This window comes from Hyperolius riggenbachi, chromosome 2 (assembly GCF_040937935.1).
Source record: "Hyperolius riggenbachi isolate aHypRig1 chromosome 2, aHypRig1.pri, whole genome shotgun sequence".
NCBI lineage: Eukaryota > Metazoa > Chordata > Amphibia > Anura > Hyperoliidae > Hyperolius > Hyperolius riggenbachi.
Window position 1 is genome coordinate 38,361,832 of NC_090647.1, and position 9,257 is coordinate 38,371,088.

Sequence of the window (9,257 nt, forward strand, 5' to 3'; positions counted from 1 at the left end):
GTACCATCTGGTAACTTACCATAGTTAGTAGGCAAGTAGCAAGAGTCATAGGTAGCAGTGAATATGGGGCCCAGAATCAGGAGAGGGCCCAGTCTATCCTTAACCATTTATTGCATTGGATACAGTATATCTACATCCCTTGAGTCTTCATCTTAGCTCAAAGGGTGTATATACATGTACCTCGCTGCGATTGCCCGCTGTGCATGCTCGTGCCTGCTCCCGCACACGTTCTCGTTGTCGCCTGCACACTGATTGGTGTATGGGAACACTAGCTCCCATTCACCGTTCAAAGTGCCTTTGATCAATGATTACCAGCATCAGCGAGAACCCGGTGGTCATTGACAAAGTGAAAGTAAAAACAGACACAGCACTTCCTGTGAATGTTCATGGATGGGAGTGCACAAGCGGCTCTGAATACCGCGCAGGAGTACGTGGAGGGGCTGCAGCCACTAAGAGGTTCCCGGGCAGCAGAGGAGGGGGCGTGGACATTGGGGAAGCCATTGTAGCATCCAAACGCTTCCCCCTACTGACATAAGCATGAAACTTTTTTTTTTATTTTTTTTTAAAGGACAACTGTAACGAGAGGGATATGGAGGCTGTCATATTTATTTCCTTTCAAACAATACCAGTTGCCTGGCTGTTCTGCTGATTCTCTGCCTCTAATACTTTTAGCCACAGCCCCTGAACAAGCATGCAGCAGATCAGGTGTTTCTGACATTATTTTCAGATCTGACAACATTGGCTGCATGCTTGTTTCTGGGGTGTGATTCAGACACTACTGCAGCCAAATGGATCAGCAAGCCGGGCAACTGGTATTAACTAATTAAGGGCCGCGCTAATTGAAATCTACACCCTGTTTTGATGGCTATCTGGCTGCCAGGGTGTAGATTTCAATACACCGACGCCTCGCGTCGTCGCTGCTTTCGTTGCTCCCGGCGATCTGGCCGTAGTCTCCCCGCACAGCTCACTTGCTTCGCCGTCTCTATGACGGCAGAGCCCTGTGAGTGGGTCAGGAGACTATTTCATTGGCTCCTGACCCTGTCTATCAACATAAGCAACTCCCATTGGCTTACATTCATAGGCAGGGTCAGGAGCCAATGAAAGCGGATCCTGACCGACTCACAGAAACTCGGCCATCATAGAGATGGCAGAGTGGGTGGCTGAGGTTCCCGGCATGCGGCGTGGACGCGAATGCGGCGGGTATGTGCAGGGATTCGTCGATAGTCATCGTTATTTCGTCATCTCTTGCACCAGCGGTCTCTGGTCCTTAAGGGGGCAGAGACCGCTGGTACTTAAGTGGTTAAAAGGAAATAAATAGGGCAGCCTTCGTTTTCTTCTCATTTCAGTTCTCCTTTAAGTTTCAGGTTTACTTGTTACTAATTGTACAAGCTGTACAAGAGCCACTGTGGTCAGACAGAGTGACAGACATGCAGGTTATAGACACATGAGATTGGCCTTGTTCGGTATTTGCTGCCCGTCTGCCCGCACTGGCACCGCACCCACCTTGGCAGAGGGGTCCTGGGTGGCATAACTCAGTGTGAGCAGAGGTGGGACGTGTGTGATAATAGAAATAGTGTCTAAATAAAGCAGAGAGCCGGGAGTGAGCTGCCAGGCGGAGAGGTCAGTATGAGATGTTATATTCTGCAGCGGCTGTGCCAAGACAAAGAGTTGTGCAAGTCCTGCAAATATAGAACTCTCAGAGTTCATGAAATGGGAGTCTCTTACTTATCTTTTATAAAATGTATCTGTATTGCCCTTGTCTGTATGTTTCTGCATTATATACTATACATGCATGGCTGTGCAAGTAAACCAAGGGTCTTATCTATTTGCCTTAAATACCCCACAATCCTTGCAAAACCCCCTTGTAAATAATGTATCTGGATGACGCTCATATTTGCAAAAAATATCTCTCTACCTCCTTCTGATTGTATGTTCTAACACTGTCAGTCAGCAGGAATAGAGTCTGAAGAATGCTCGCTAGCATTTGGTTCCTATCATTGCTGAACTAGTTAGAGTTCATTTAACCCCCCCCCCAAAAAAAAAGAAGCTCGAGCCACCACTGCTCTTACCCCCATCTGAATATCACCGAGTCCTCCTATCTCCGTGCAGCAGCATCTCTCCCAGAGGCTCCTGATGCATGTCGTGTGACTTCAGGAGCCTTCGGATAGACAATGCTGCATGGTGATAGGCTGCAGTGAAGGGGAGAGGACCCAGCGCTGGAGAAGGTATTTGTGCTCCACTGTGCACAACGTGCGCTGCCATTCAGACTGAGCCAGTCATCGCCATGTAGATTTTCCACCCCGAATTGTATGATTCCTTTGTGGCAGGACCAGCCCTGGTGACCACTGTTTTCAAGTTGAAATTCCTGTAGTTAAAAGCTTCATTTCATAATGTGGCTTGGCTATACCAATTCGGCTATCAATGGGCTCTTTAGTGGTGCATACACAATGTCACTACTTTGCCAATGCAATGCTGGTCTCATTGAAAGTAATGGCCGCAGCAGTGGGGGGGGGGGGGGGGGGGGGGGGGGGGGGAGCAGTGACGAAGAACAACACACCGCTATAGTGTGAAAGGGGTCTGAAGCAGGCATGGGCTAAGTCTAATAACTTCACGTGTGACTGCAGGATAAGGTGTTAACTTACCCAGCAGTCTTCGGGACGTCTGCGTTTCCTTATGCGCCATACACGTAATAAATGCAGCAATCGTAGACTCACTACTGTGCTTCCGCTTTCAAGCCGGAAGGAGGAAGTGTGGTAGTGAGTCTTGGAACGCGGATTTCATTACGCCTATGACGCGTCATGAAACGCAGACGTCTCGAAGACTTCTGGGTAAGTTAAAGAGAGTCTGAAGGCAAATTAAATACTTCCTTTTACCGGCTAATTATCGTAAGCAATATGAGCAGAGGTGAAATGTTGCATTCCCTCGGCAGAACAAGGTCTTCATACCCCCAAATCTCTGGGGCAAAAATTGGGGAGCGCTTCCTGGTAGAGGCAGAGCTTTGGGCTGTAGCTCTGCCTCTACTGGACTCAATCTCTGCTGATTGCCGCCTCTCCCCGCCCCTCTCAGTGAAAGACAACTGAGAGGGGAGGGGAGAGCTCAGCGGAGATTGACTCCAGCCTCTACCAGGAAGCGCTCCCCGGAGATTTAGGAGGTATGAAGACCTCGTTCTGCCGAGGGAATGCAGCATTTCACCTCTGCTCATATTGTTTAAGATAATTAGCCGGTAAAAATAAGTATTTAATTTGCCTTCAGACTCCCTTTAGCCCTCCCATCTCACGGTCACACGTGAAGTCATTAGACTTCATTTGAATTCTGAATTCAAGTAGTACTCTACTCGAAAGCCCATGCCTGGTCATCAGGACTCAAAAGCTAGAAGGAAGGGGGTTGAGTTCAAGGGCCTGTTAATGCTTCACTTTGTGGATGTTATTTCCCACAATGCAACAAGGCTCCCACAGTGTGATGTGAGAACTCTGGTGCTGACTCAGGCCCAGATTTACATCATGGGAGCCTATATGCACAGACATCCTGGCATATTAGACTTCTCCCTCCATGAGCCTACAAACCACTGCTGAACCGCACTGCAAATGTGCTGGCTGGTCCGGCTGTCCCTTCTTCTTTACTTCCCTGGCCAGTCATAGGTAGCGACAGGTGCCCCTTAGTATTAGGTAGCAAGAAGTACCCTCATTAACCTCCCTGGCGGTAAGCCCGACCTACGTTCGGGCTAGCTGCTGGAGGGAATCACATGGACCCCTAAGGATTTTTTAAAATAAAATTTGTTTTAAATGCTTAAAGGGAACCAGAGACGAAGCACTCTCATGTATTTTACCATATATATCGGACGGTGGGAACACTAGAGAAAACACCTACCATGCTCTCTGTTTCATTCTGCACTGCTCAGCCTGCTTGTTATCAGCCCTGATAAAATCCCCGACTGAGCATTCAGTCTGGCTTTGCTCAGGAATCTTTATAGCTGAGTCTGTCTAATCTGATGTCTTTTCAAGCCCAAGCTTGCCCCCTTGTGGCTCTGCTATAATGAATCAGCTGTAAAGATTCCTGAGCAAAGCCAGAATGAATGCTCAGTCAGGGATTTTATCAGGGCTGATTAGAAGCAGGCTGAACAGTAAATAATGAAACAGAGAGCAGGGCAGGTGTTTTCTCTAATGTTCCCACTAATCTATATGGTAAAATACATGAGGGTGCTTTGTCTCTGGTTCACTTTAAGCTAACACTTCGCTAGCTAAATATGCCCCCCAAGTCCCTCCGCTCTCCCCCGATCACCGCCGTTATATGTACCCCCCCAGGGATCCCGCGATGGCGCAGCCTCCCAATAAGCTCCAGGCTTTGCTATGGGGAGGATCGGGACATGTCCGATCGTCAGCATAGCGACAACTGAAGCTAAATAGTGAAGCTGCGGCTCTCGCAGGATTGCGGACGGGTAAATATTGCCGGTGGCTATCGGGGGGAATCAGAGGGGTGCCGGGGGACTTGGGGGGCATATTTAGCTAGCGAAGTGATAGCTTAAGCATTTAAATCAAATTCTATTTTAAAAAATCCTCCCGGGGACGCAGCCTCTGAAACTGCGTACCGCCAGGGAGGTTAAGTAACTAGTGGTGTCCCCAAGTATTAGGTAGCTAGAGGAACCTCAGTATTATGTAGCTAGAGGTGTCCCTGACTGATAGGAGATCTCATCAGTGGAATGCCGACAGTAACTTCTCATTCATGCTCCAATTGGGACTCTGCATAGGGAAGGAGGGAGGGGCTCTGGGAGGGGAGTGAGACGCCTTTCCATCATCAGGCGCCTGTAGGCATGTGCCTACACTGCCTTATGGTAAATCCGGCCCATCACACTGTGGGAGGGGTTTCACCACAACATCAGCCATACAGAGCTCCCTGATGATCTGTTTGAGAAAAGGTAAAGATTTCTCATGGGAAAGGGGGTATCAGCTGCTGATTGGGATGAAGTTCAATCCTTGGTTACAGTTCCTCTTTAAAGAGACACTGAAGCGGAAAAAAAAATATGATATAATGAATTGGTTGTGTACTATGAATAATTACTAGAAGATTAGCAGCAAAGAAAATATTCTCATACTTTTATTTTCAGGTATATAGTGTTTTTTCTAACATTGCATCATTCTATAATATGTGCAGATTACACAACACTCAGCATTCAAAGTGAGTCTTTCAGAGCAGTCTGTGAAGTAATGAACTCTCCTCTAGCAGAGGAAAAGTAAACAGTTCAATTACAGTTGAGATAATAAAAGTCAGATAACAGTCCTCTCCACGACTAACTTAGTCGGAGAGCTTAATAGCTTTTTTGCATAGAGATAACAACTGGAGTTTCTCAACTCTTCCTGTACTGGAAACAATTAGACTGATGTATCTGATCTTAATGGTTTTTTTCTTAGCTGTACTACACATACAAATCATAATATCATCATTTTTTTTTCCGCTTCAGTGTCTGTGTAAAAAATAATTTTGTAATGAATTTAAAGAAACATAAATCTACACACATTCGCACTAGAAGAACTGGCACACTCTAACAATCCCCCCCCCCCCCCCCCCCCCCGATCACATGCAGCAAATCCTCACCAAACACAAATAGCAGCTCTGTGTCTAATCAGGAAGTGTGGACTGGAGTGTTTATCAGGTGCAAAGCTGAAAGCAATCAATGTAACTACTGTACAAAATCCACAAGCTGACTCAGATCCTCCTAAAGTCATTCCCAGAGAATAATCGCAGAATGATGATGTCCGCAAAAAACATCTTCTCAAAGGGCGACTAATGTGTTGAGACCTAAACAGATAAAAGGGAGTACGAGGGGAGGTCAGAACAGTTCAAAAGAACTTCATTGTTTTTAGGAAGTTTCTCTATTAAGCTCTGCGCATTGCAGTATCCTAGAAAAGCTTTATGCACACCTGACTAGAGATGGCCTGAATGGTTTAACTTCATCCCCCCCCCCCCCCCCCCAATATGGACAAAACAACAGGCAGAGGCAGAACCAGACGCAGGCCACCCGGCAGGTCTGTTTGAGGTCGTGATTTTGTACGACCATTAACCAAAGTACAGTGTTCAGAAGAAGGCACGTGCCATCAACCCCCAATATTGTCAGGACGTAGTTGACTATTTAACACAGAACACCTAATCTTCCTCAGCTTCCGCACGGAAGCCAGGGGCGTAGCAATAACCATAGCAGCTGCTATGGGGCCCTGGAACAGAAGGGGCTCAGTGGGTACTTAATGTATTCAGCATCAACTTTCTTGTGTTTCTCCACCCTATCACTTTGTCTCACTATGTATGAAATATTTGCAGGGTTAGTTGCATGAGAATGTAAATTGCCCAATTAAGTCATATCAATAGGGTAGGGGTAGGTGACATCTGAGGGGTCCATGAAAATTTGGCTATGGACCCCCATGATCTCTAGCTACGCCACTGACGGAAGCATGACATATCATCCTTCTCCTGCTCTGATTCTGGCACCCCACTTAACACACCGTCGGCAGCCATCACCAAAGTGCCTTCACCCCAGGGCTCAGCGGTGTGGAAATTTTTGTGTGTCTGCCTCAGATGAGAGCCGTATGTACTCTCTGCCACCGAAACCTGAGCCATGGAAAGACCAAGAACTGCGTAGGGACAACTACCTTACGAAGACACATGATTACAAAGCACAAACTGCAATAGGATGACCACCTGAGGAAAAGCAGCACACAAAAGCAAAGCCACACACAGCAGTGGAAGATACCAGGCCACAATTATTTCTCAAAAAAGGCGATGCCTAAACTGTACCGTGATGCTGAAAGGCAAGTGGTGACATCTCTGGCACACAGCGTTGGGTCCATCTGACCACGGATGCCTGGTCTGCAAAGCACGGTCAGGCCTGCCCCAAGACTAAGTCGCTCCCCACACAGCATATCTGCTCGCAGGCCGCTTGACTGCCTTATCTGCCACCAGAAACAGGGTCCAGGACTCCAGGTGGATTCCTGAATTTTTAAGGCCACTGCTAGCGGCGGCCGCTATAATAATTGTTTTGGTGCGTGTACATGCCTGCCTAATGTTTCTCACACTCGCATGCAAATGTTCAAACAAATGCATTCACAGATTCACTCATCCAGGCACAACTGCCATCCCTACAGCCAAGCTAAAAACCAGGGTCCTAGTTTAAAGAAGAATGCATTCCCATGCCTAGTCACCCATACTGCGCAGAAGTACCCAGGCAAACATAGGCGTCCCAACTCCAGCCCTGTAACATGCATAGTGCAGACATGCAAACACATTCATTGCATCAAACCTATCAATGGATTAGGAGCACACATCCTGACGTCCTCTCCTGGGACAGACAGTGCATCTTACCAATCGCACATATGATACAGTCAGAAAAATGAAAGAAACATGTTCTTGTATTACCCTTAACCTTATCAGCATCATAACTAGCTGCTATATTCCTGACACCATGTATCCCCTTTTCTTATTTCTCTCTGCTTTAAACACAATAGGGGAATGATAGCTGAGTGGGTTGTGCGCCCCTCCTACACTCCGCCCTGAGGCTAGAGCCTCTCTCGCCTCTGCCTTGGCCCGTCCCTGGCGCCTTACAGGAATGTGGGAGGCATATCTACACCTGCAGCGTCCTTCTCCTCTTCATCTATCTGATTAGAAAGGTTAGTCATCTTCTCTGCTGGATTACCACACATTTATTCACTGGACGTTTTCTGATTCCATGTCAATTAAGAGTGTCAGGCTGATTGCAAGGCAGGGGTTGTCTTAAAGTGGACCTGAACACTTGCACAGGACACAAGGAAAGCAGAGAGAAAAGGTCCCTTTGTGTATTTCGAGAGTTTAGTCTGTGTATTTCCCCCTCCAGGGCAGGATTTACCATAAGGCACTATAGGCACGTGCCTACAGTCGCCGGATGATGGAAAGGAAGATCACACCCCTCCCAGATCACCTCCCCCCTTCCCTATGTAAAGTCCAGATGAGAGTGTAAATGAGAGGTTATTCACCCTGTTCTCTGCAATCCACTGACGAGATCTCCCTTCAGTCAGGAGCACCTCTAGCTACTTAATACTCGTGGGCGCATCTAGCTACTAATATCAAAGGGTACCTCTGGCTAGCTAATGCTAACTTGCTAAGGGGCACCTGTAGCTACCTATGATGGGCCAGGGAAGTAAGGGAGAAGTAACAGCCATTTCTTAGAGGGTGAGGTATAGGGTGCCAGGACATCTGTTCCTATAGGCTCCTGTGAAGTAAATCCAGGCCTGTCCCCCTCATGTGTCTAATTACAAGTTGTATCTGATCTCTCCCCTGTGTCACATGACTGCCATGGCAGAGATGGCAGATAAGCTCATTTGAAAGCACAGGATGTTAACAATGTCTGCTTCCATGAATCAGGAAGTAGAAATAGCGCAGATTTATTTCAGGATTTGTGTCAGTTGTAACTAAGAAATGTTTTTCTTTAAAGGTTTTTATGCTGTTGTGTATCTCTTAGCGCTTGTTCTCACCTAGGGCGTTTTGCAGTTATTTTGAGCAATGGCGATTTTTAAAAACGCCCTGAAATCGCTAGTGCAATGAATCCTTATGGCATCGTTTATATCAGCGCGTTGCGTCCGCTTTCCGTTCAGCACAGCGCTGCATGTACCATTTTTGGGGTAATTTTGCTACAATGGAAGGTATAGGAAATGCGCAAAATGCTCACAAATCGATTTATCCATTGATTATCTGGCGATTGCGTTCGCGCTGTTATGAATAAATACATTCTATTTATTAAATTTCCGGGTGAAAGAGTTCACTTCCTGACGTCAGAAAAAAACGAAACCGCTCTGCAAAAGCATTTACAAAGGGCTTCGTATAAAATCATAGCGCTCAGTGGAGCGCCGGGGAGGGAGGAAAAAAAATTGTGCAAAAATGGCGCAAAATGTGGCCGTTACAGATTTCGATTTTAGATGTGAACAGAGCCTTAGAGCAGAGAGGACGTTCTGAGTTCATGTTCCCTTTAAAGGGAACTTGAAGTGAGAGCTATATGGAGGCTGCCATATTTATATTCCTTTAGGGCTCTTTCACAGTGCGACGTTAAAGTCACACGTTACAACAACATGTAACGCACAATAACTTACAGCAATGAAAAATCAATGGGCTGTTCACAGTGCAGACGTTGCTTTGGTGTGTAACGCTGCACGTTAAATGAAAGTGCAACATGCTGTGCGTTATACATGTTTTTAGCTGAGTTCGACTGTTTGCACATGTTTAGTAATGTTTTCTTTTTTTTT